Below are 8,915 nucleotides of genomic sequence, written 5' to 3'. Positions count from 1 at the left end.
TCAGTTCAGACAGAAATCTCCATAAAACATGAACATTTTGAACAGCACCTCAGTGGAAGTGGAAATACGAGTGGAGAGAGATGGTCAGTAATGGAACATCTTGGCAGATAACTGCAGTTTTTTTTTACCCCACCAAAGTTGTTTTTCTCATTTTTTGTTGAAACAAACACTCTCAAAATGTCTTTGATTCTCTGTTCTCACTGCCTTTAATACTCTGCATTACAAAAGAACGAAAACAGCATAGGCAGGCAGGTCAGCCATAGGAAGCAGATGAGGAATCACTTTTGTGCGAGAGTAAGCCATCTACCTAAAGTCACATCTCTATGAAAGGCTCAAGCCATGAGCGAAAGCAGGTTCCACATTTCCAGCTCAAGACCTTCCTTCAGGCTCCCAAGATGTTTGGTCTCCTCTAGGAAATTGATTTGAGGAGGAGGGACGTGTAGTACCAAAGACATTGGCCACTGCAGTCACAGCTTGCACTGACGGAAATGACTTTCCAGTCATCCTCCTCCCCTGAGAGCAAACAGAGGAGCAAGACAAAGGCTCTGTCCTCATTGGAAGGAAACTCTAGGTTTTCAGTGCCTCTTGATCAATTTAAACCATCATTTACACTAATCTGTGTAAAATTATTAAAAAATTCTTTTCTCTACTACAAATTAGATAATTCTGCTCTTAAAGTTTCAACAAAAAGCTGTCCTCAACAATGAGGCTAGTGTAGAAATCCTGGAGAGTATGCTCGACAAGCTCGACGGCACAGATGTCTACAGCCTAACACCATGGGATTTCATGTTGCTACTGTTGGGTGTTTGGACATCTGAGTCAGAGACAACCTTTAGAAGCCTGTTCTGCTGCCCCAGCACCAGGCAGTGATGGCAGCACAGGGCCGGGCCAGGCCAACGGACTGAACCTGCTGGCCTGCGCACCCAGATCTGGACCAGCTGGGCCTCAGCTACAGCCTGGGTTCTGCCTGCCCAGATGCCTTGGCCGTGGGCTTTCGGTCCAAAGTAGTCGCTCTTTCTTCCATGTTGTGGTGACCACATAAAATGGATGAAAAATTACTAGACTACTGGGTGGAGGGAAAAATGTCAGTTTGGCCCAAGAAAGAGAAACTGTGCTTGATTGTTATTTTAGTTTGAAAAAATATATGCTTCTGAGAACGTTCTGAACTTTGCAACACCTGCTTGCTGAAACCGATAGGTTTGGCTTTCTGCCCCTGCAAAAACTTTTTTCACCTGTGCCAACCAGGATGTGGTTTTCAAGCTTAAAAGCTCAAACATTCTTCGGGTCGGGGCTGGTTAGCATCTCCCTGCGTGGAGAACAGACTGACAGCCGCCGGCCCGGCTAATAAAGGCTCTTAAATTCCAATTTGGATTCTGGTCTCAGTTGGTTATTCAGAGTAACCCATTACACATGTGAGAACAAAAATAGAGGCTAGATAAATAGTAAAGCCAGCACAAACTCTCCATTACTGAGACCCTGAAAAGTTGTCCAGTGCATTTATCCACTCTTCAGGAGTACTGTTCTTCAGCAGGAAATCCATCAGGTAGGTGTGTCCAGTCACTACCTGGCTGCCCACTGTAGATGAAGGGCTGCTCCTGGCCCTCAGTCCACACAGAGTAGGCCTGGGTGCAGTGCAATCCTGTGTTCCTGGCCATCTGCAAGGTAGGGCTCTGGCAGGAGGCGCCCAGCTCAGGCCCTGCAGGGCTCAGGCCAGACAAGGCCGGCTGCAGGGCCATCTGGAGAGGTCCAGCGGCAGAGTCACTGCTCCTGTACTGTGTGCTCTCTGGGGGCAGCATAGACCCTGCCGCAGCAGCTGAGTTCATGGGTGCCATGGGCCTGCTGGGCATCGCTGGGGAGAAATGCAAACTAGACAGCTTCAGGTGGGCCTGCTGCATGTGGAAAGTGGAGGCAGCTGTGAAGGGGCTTACACTGCGGCTCCCAGGGGCCTGGATGCTCAAGTTCAGCATTCTCTGATGTTGCCATGAGGTGTCCTGGCCTCTAGTGGCTGCTGGCACCCTTGGATCAGGTGGCTTGGTTAAGGTAGAGGTCAGAGTCCTCTTGTGCTGCTGGGAGAGACCAGAGCTTCCCAGAGAGTTCTATCCATAGGCAACTGGCACTGCAGCCCTCTGGCCCTCATGAGGCTGCCTTAAAATGTGGCGTGTCCACTGGCAGCCTCGTGGGATCTGGGTGACCATCTGAGCCATGCCCAGTGCCATGGTATAGAGACTGCTATGATGCATGCTCTGACAGCTGGGAAACTGGGCCACACCCCAGTCTCGTGGGCCTGAGCTGGGGGGAGTGAAGAAACTGAGGTGTGTCCAGGGCCCCTTGCATCAGATTCCCAGCTGAGGGAACACTTGAAGACAGTCGGAGCTGGATGGACCCAGATTCTTCATGTCAGACATGACAGCTGCAGTTCCTATGAACTGTCCAACCTGAAGTGGGAAGGAGCTTTGTGTTGGGTTTTGATACTGGGCGGAGTGGGGGGAGGGGGTCAGATGGCTCTGGTATTGTTGCTTTCCTGCTCTGCCAGAAGATGCCACTGCTGCCGCTGATACCATTGGCCCTGGTGCTGCTTCCTGTCTTTCTGCTGGTCTAAAAGCAACTGATGATGCTTTGTGACCGCTGCTTGGTGCCGGCTGCTGAGATATGAGGCACTGTTGTGCATGGTGGCCACGGGCTGGCATAAGGACACTGGCAAGGTCCTGTTTCTGGCCAGGTAGAACCAGTGACTGAAAGAGCATATTTCCTGGCCTTTGTTTCATTAGAAACAAGGGGTTTTGCTTGTTATTCAGATGAGGCAGCTGCTGGGGGAGATAGGCCATCAAGGCTGGCTTGATCTGGCCAGACCCAGGGCCACTTTGCCTGCAGTCTGCTTTGTAATGAGAAAGGTGTTTCATATGACCATAGTCTAAGCACCGATCTTGGTTATTCATGGGATTCTGACTCAAGTTACTTGGCGGCTGGTGACTCAGCAGGTACACATGGCCAGGCTGGAAGAAGGGGCCTCTCGGCAGAAGGGAACTCTTATTCCCGCCAGGCATCATGAGCAGCTGAAAGCTGTGGAAGTCCTGATTGTAGGCAGCAGGGCTAGTAGGCTTCTGTATCAGATAAGGGGTATTTAAGGGGCCGTGGGAGGACCTTATCTACTGACACATGGACATCTGTCCTGGGCCCAGGCCTGGGGTAGCCTGTGGTGGGTTCTGGAGCATCTGCTAATGCTTTGGTGTGGCAACAATCTGCTGGAGCTGGTGAGCAGAGGACAGCTCAGGGGCCCCTCCCGGAACCTAACCACACAGCACCACACCTGTGAGGGCTCACTGTGCAGTCTGGACCTGCACTGACACCAGCATCAGGTTTGGACTGGGGTTGTCTGCCTTGGGCTAAGCAGCGGTGTGGAACCAGATCTGAGAGCCCTCAAGGCTGGGGGAATCCATGTTCACAGATGCCGATGAAGGTCCTAGGAAGGTCTGTCCTACAGACCTGGCCCTCACTTGTGGGGAACCTAACTGTTCCTGCTCAAAGCCTATTGGAGAGAATTCAGTCAATATCAATGTCTTGGGACAAGAGGGTTTGTGTGGTGGAATGAGAGGCTCTGGGTCCTTTTTCTCTTCAAAGTCCTCAGTAAACAGGTCTTTCATGTCTTTGTCAGGAACTGACCTATTCAGCTCCTCAATGAGCTCCCTCCACTCTGACTCATTGAGGTTGAAGTCAGGCATGAGTTTGCTCTGTGAGATGTAGACTCCAGCTCCAGCAAGCATGCATGGCAAGGCATCAACAGGCTCCTGCTCTGTTCCTTCCTCAGGCTCAGAGCAAAGGACTCACCAGCATTACTGCCTCTATCCAGTTGGAGGCTGGGTCAGCCAGACACTTTTTGTTGTTGGAGTCCAGCCCCGGGGAGTGTGAGTGAGCTCTCTTGAGGCAGATATGGCTGTTCTGCTTGCTCCTGTGCTCTCATGTTATGGAGAGCACCTGAGTGAATTTCTAAATGTCTGTAGTAAAGTTATTTTGCTATCTATTATATTTCACATTATAATGTTTAACACTTTACCTATCACTATGTATTATATGTAGGGTTAAAATCCTGGGGGAAGAGGGAAAGAGACCTTTAGGTAGAGCAATGATGGTTGTTCTGAAACCAGCATGCTTAGGATGATTAGTGAACTTACTGCAGCTCTCAAGGACCAAAAGAAGGGACTAGAGAGCTCTTTGAATAACCTGGTTGAAGAGGAGGGTGAAATCCAATGAGTGCAGCTCGTAGGGAATAATGCAGTGCAAGGCTCTTCTCTCTGTTTCGGTTCCTTGAGCTGGGTTTGGCCTCACAAGATGGACTTGCATCTCTTTTCTGATCTCATGTTTTCCCCGTCCCCTTCACTGTAGGGCTTTTTCTTGGGTAAGCCTCAATTTTGCATTCCTATACGCGGAGATGTTATTTTCTGTCAGTTGTCCTACATAAGTCCTCTTTTTTTCTTTCTTTCTTTCTTTCTTTCTTTCTTTCTTTCTTTCCTTCCTTCCTTCCTTCCTTCCTTCCTTCCTTCCTTCCTTCCTTCCTTATTCCATGCTTGCTTGTTTGCTAGCTTTTTTCCTCCTTCCTTCCTCCCTCCCTCTTTCTTTTTTCTTTCTTTCTTTCTACCTAGTTATTCATTCATATTTTCAATACATAGCCCTTACTCTTGTGTTAAGTTGCTACATGTACGTAGCACATTTTAGTTTGTTTTCCATTCCCTTTCCTGCCACTCCACTGCCAGCCCCTCCACATTTTGATCCTTCTCTCATTAGTGCGATGGTGCTGTGACAACTAGACTCTAACCATGAGTGTGAATCGCCAAAGAGGTGGAAAAGAGAGCTGATGCAAACATTTCCTCCTGTGCACCTTGCTCTCAATTCTTTCACCCCTAATTTTGTGCCAGTGTGTCCCTGATCAATGCAGAGGTCATGCAGTCTGGCTCTTCCACATGTGATAGGCACTGGGGATAATATTTTTCTTAGGTACATGAATCCAGTGAAACCTGAGCCTCCTTCCCTGCACTCAGAGAGCTGGCACAGAGCCTGGGGCTTCTCAGATTTTCAGTCTGCCTTGAATGGGTCGAATGTCAGGCAAAACAGAGGGGAGTATATTTAGAAGAGGAAGAGAACCATTGGTGGAACATAAAAGAAATGAGGGTGCTAGAAAAAAATATACTCATGAAGATTTCTGATTTTCTATGGGAAAGAAGTCAAAACAATCTGGCCTCACTGTGTATCCATCCAACAGACAATTCAAGATTTTTAGGAAGCAACATAGTCCAGAAAATGCTATATATTTTGTTCCTTGGAGAAAAAAATCTGGAATATATTTTTCTCCTCCACTACTCACTGTACTTTTAAGAATACCATAGTTGGAGATCAGAGTGCATATCTCTCTCTCTCTGTCTTTGTGTTTCTGCCCCTTTCCATGTCTCTGTCTCTGTGCCTGTCTCTGTGTCTCTGTGTCTCTATCTCTCTCTGTCTCTCTGTCTCTCTATCTATCTCTCTCCCCCTGCCCTGGGATTGAACCCAGGGCCTGAGTCATGCTAAGTAAGAGCACTTATCACTGCTTTTCAGCTTATCACTTGATGATCTTTAGTTCTGAAGCACCAAGAACCAACCGCCTTATTGCTAGAGGAAATTCAACAAGGGGCTGTGGTAGAGGCCTTGTGGTAAGTGAAACTGTCTGCTCCTGCATAAGGAAGAGGCGTATGTGCCCAGCCCACCCTGCCTTTGCTTTGGATACTCAGGTTAGGGAGTTCCCTGATAAATTCCCCAGTTTTGGGGATTAACTTTCCCCTACCTTCTGTTGGAAAAAGGAGAAAAGGGAGTCATGGTAGAATCTTTTTTCTGGGTGGTCAACTTTCAGGGATGTCTACATGGTTCTCTTTGGAGCATGGCTCTAGAAGTTGAGGAAAAGGATTCCACAGAAAGAGAAAATATGAAAGGTTCAAAGGCCTGGAAAATTCTGAAAACTTAATGCAAGTGCACATAGGGATGTAACATACTCATAAGGGAAATGACAATTCAAATGAGTGGGACAGAGTATTCCATCAGTTGTGAATGCACACGTGGAGGTATAAGTCCATAATTTCTATGGAAGAATGAACTAAGTGGCCGATGTAGATGAATCCAGAAGAGCAGGAAAGAGGGTAACTGGGAAGTTGGGGAGTGTGAAGCAGGCACTACCATCGAACAACCTTTGGTATCTTGGAGATATTTCTGTCTATGACTTTGGAAGCCTTAAACCTGATGCTCAAGGCCCATGTCCCAAACTGCTAGCTCTTACCTGGGCAAATTCTTGACATCCTCTGGCTCCTTATCTGTGAATGGGGTGAATAAGTTAACCTGCTGCCACAGGACAGATGAGCTACCAGGAAATGTCACTCACTAGAGGAAACCATCCCAATGGTCACCACTTAATGGGTGGGTGGGAAAAGAAATATGTCCTATCCATACGTAATGGTTGGTACATCATGTCAACTTGAGAAGTTTGGAAGTTTAACTGACTCAGCAGGGGGCAAGGGTCCTTACTTTGTAAACATACTCATTCTGTGCAAGAGGATGGCATGAAGATGGTGTGAGTGCTACACCTGTGGGCAGGGGGTGCATAGCCTGCTTACAGCATAAGGGAGGAAAAGAGGCTTGGTCTTCCCCTTCTTTACTCTTGTTGCTTTTGCTGTCTTCTGCCACCATGAAGTGTTGGCCCTGTGCCATGCCACCCTATTTTGGAACCAGCTGATTACTGACTGAAACCTTCACACACACTGTGAGCTAAATAAACCTTTCCTTCCTTAACTTTTGGTGTCAAGTACTTTGTCTCAGCACCAAGAGAAACGTAACCAGGACAGAAGTTGGTGTCAGAGAAGTGGGGTTGTTGCTGGGACTATACTTGGCCATATGGTTCAAGAGCCTTTGGGAATGGCTTGTAGGAAAAGATTGGAAAGGTTCAGAGATGTTGTCTGAAAGAGTACAGCTGGGACAGCTTAAGCTGTTCTGTATGGGAGATTCTGGTCAGAGCTCTGAAGACCAAGAGGCTGACAGGAATCCTGCTAGTGAAGATCAGGCTCAGAGGTTTCTGCCGGGAAGGAGGACTGCATTGGGTGCTGGACTCCAGATGATGTGTGCTACGTCTTGGCAAAAAGTTTATCGGCATTTTGCTCCTGTCAAGAGACTTTGCCTGAGACTGAGATTAAAGGCAATGGACTAATTAATCTGGAAGAAGAAATTTCAAAGCAGTTGAATGTTGAGGTGTCAAGGCAGTGGCATGGCTATTATTAGGGGCTTTTAGCCAGATCTATGTTAAGAATTAAGAGCAAAGAGCCATATGATTTAAAATGGGAGTCTGGCCAGATAGAAAGCTCCAGTAAAGCTGTGGAATGCAAAAATAGAGCTGAGGAGGTCTTGACTGCTGAGAAGTAACATAAAAATGACCTGAGGGCATCATAAGAAGCAACAAGTATTCACTCCTTGCAGCCTCAGAACTGTGAAGATGAAAGACTTTGCTTTAAGGAGAAACCCACAGAGCACCATGTTCCAGAATGACAGTGGCTACACCAGGTTCCAGACTGGCAAGAGCATAGAAAATTTGTTCCTCAGAATTGGATTCACAATGTCCAGAGATCCAGGCACTCAACCCCTATGGCCAAAAAGAGGAAAGCCTGGGTACAGCTCTAGCTGGCAGCAGACCTTGGCATCATCCACATGGCACTAGTTGTAGGTTCATGCAGAATGCAAGAGTTATAGGGTTCAAAAGGCTTGCACCTTGATATCAGAAGTCCTGGGAGACCAGGCAGTGTGCCCCTGAGAGGGCAGTGTGTGAAGCTGTGTGAAGCTGAAGGTGCCGTGGAGACCCCAGAAGTTTGGGAAAGCCAGGAACATGGGTCATCTAAGGAAAGTTGCAAGGAGGGAGCAAAGCAGGCCCAAGACAGAAGCCTTGGGAGCTACAACCATCAGAAGCACCATTGGGGTGGAGTCACTTGAGCCCTTTGGAGCTCAGAATTTGTTACAGATTGCTTCAGATGCTGGACATGGAATTATAAGGACTTAATGTTTGCCCTGTTGCATTTTGGAGTTGCTTTGGTCCCAATCCTTTGTATTGCCCTGTTTGTAACTTTTGGAATGAAAATACTTATTTTGTGCCACTGAATGTTGGAAGTGTCTAACTTTTCATTTGCACAGGGGAAACAGTTAGATATAATGCAGTCATGAGAAGTTGTGGAGGCTCTCCAGCTCTGCTACATGGTAGAAGCCTGGAAACCATCTGCTGAGCAAAGGAAGCCACTTATAAAAGGTCACATTGGATAACTCCATGTGAGGGCCAGTTGCAGATAGGCTACGTGCAGAGATATGAGTGGTTGTGAATGCCTATGGGTTACACAGTTTTCCCCTTGAGATGATAAATATGCTACAAATCCCACAGTGGACTAACTGCCACTGGATTGTCCTTTCAAGTGATGGGTTTTGTAAGCAGAACTCTGTGTAAGTGGCTTATTTTTAAAACATGACTTACTAATGTTCCCCTGGTGAGGGTCCTCTGTGCTCATTCATCCCCCATTGCCCCCACGCCATTCTTTCCTGCCCCCTCTGCCTTCCACCAACTCCCAGCCCAGCCTTCCCACCCCACCCACCAGCCCTCTCTTCCATCACTGCCCCTAAGGCTCCAAGCCTCTGGAGAAGCACATCTGGAAGTTTGGTGCTTGGGTCCTACAGCTGCCCGAGGGTGTCCCTGTGAGCACTTCTCTCCTGAAATGGAAACAGACATTGGAAGCTGGTTCTTCTCATGCCCTGCTTGTAATGACCAAGGCTCCCAGAAGATGGCATGTGCTGGGTCTTGGGATGAGGAACTGGCTGTCACCTTGGGTTCATGTTCTGTCCTTTTACAAGTTTGATGTTGCCTACCTTTCACC

At 47.8% G+C, this 8,915-nt stretch overlaps 1 pseudogene; it reads right to left on the bottom strand.

The window, feature by feature from the left end:
- Nucleotides 1-1,465: 1,465 nt before the first annotated feature.
- LOC102018901 lies at nt 1,466-3,897 on the bottom strand (annotated as a pseudogene).
- Nucleotides 3,898-8,915: the final 5,018 nt, after the last annotated feature.

The sequence above is a fragment of the Chinchilla lanigera genome, unplaced genomic scaffold (assembly GCF_000276665.1).
Source record: "Chinchilla lanigera isolate Chin_1 unplaced genomic scaffold, ChiLan1.0 scaffold00008, whole genome shotgun sequence".
In the NCBI taxonomy this organism is placed as follows: Eukaryota; Metazoa; Chordata; class Mammalia; order Rodentia; family Chinchillidae; genus Chinchilla; species Chinchilla lanigera.
The sequence above is the reverse complement of the archived record's forward strand: the minus strand, read 5'-3'. Positions and strand labels throughout refer to the sequence as shown.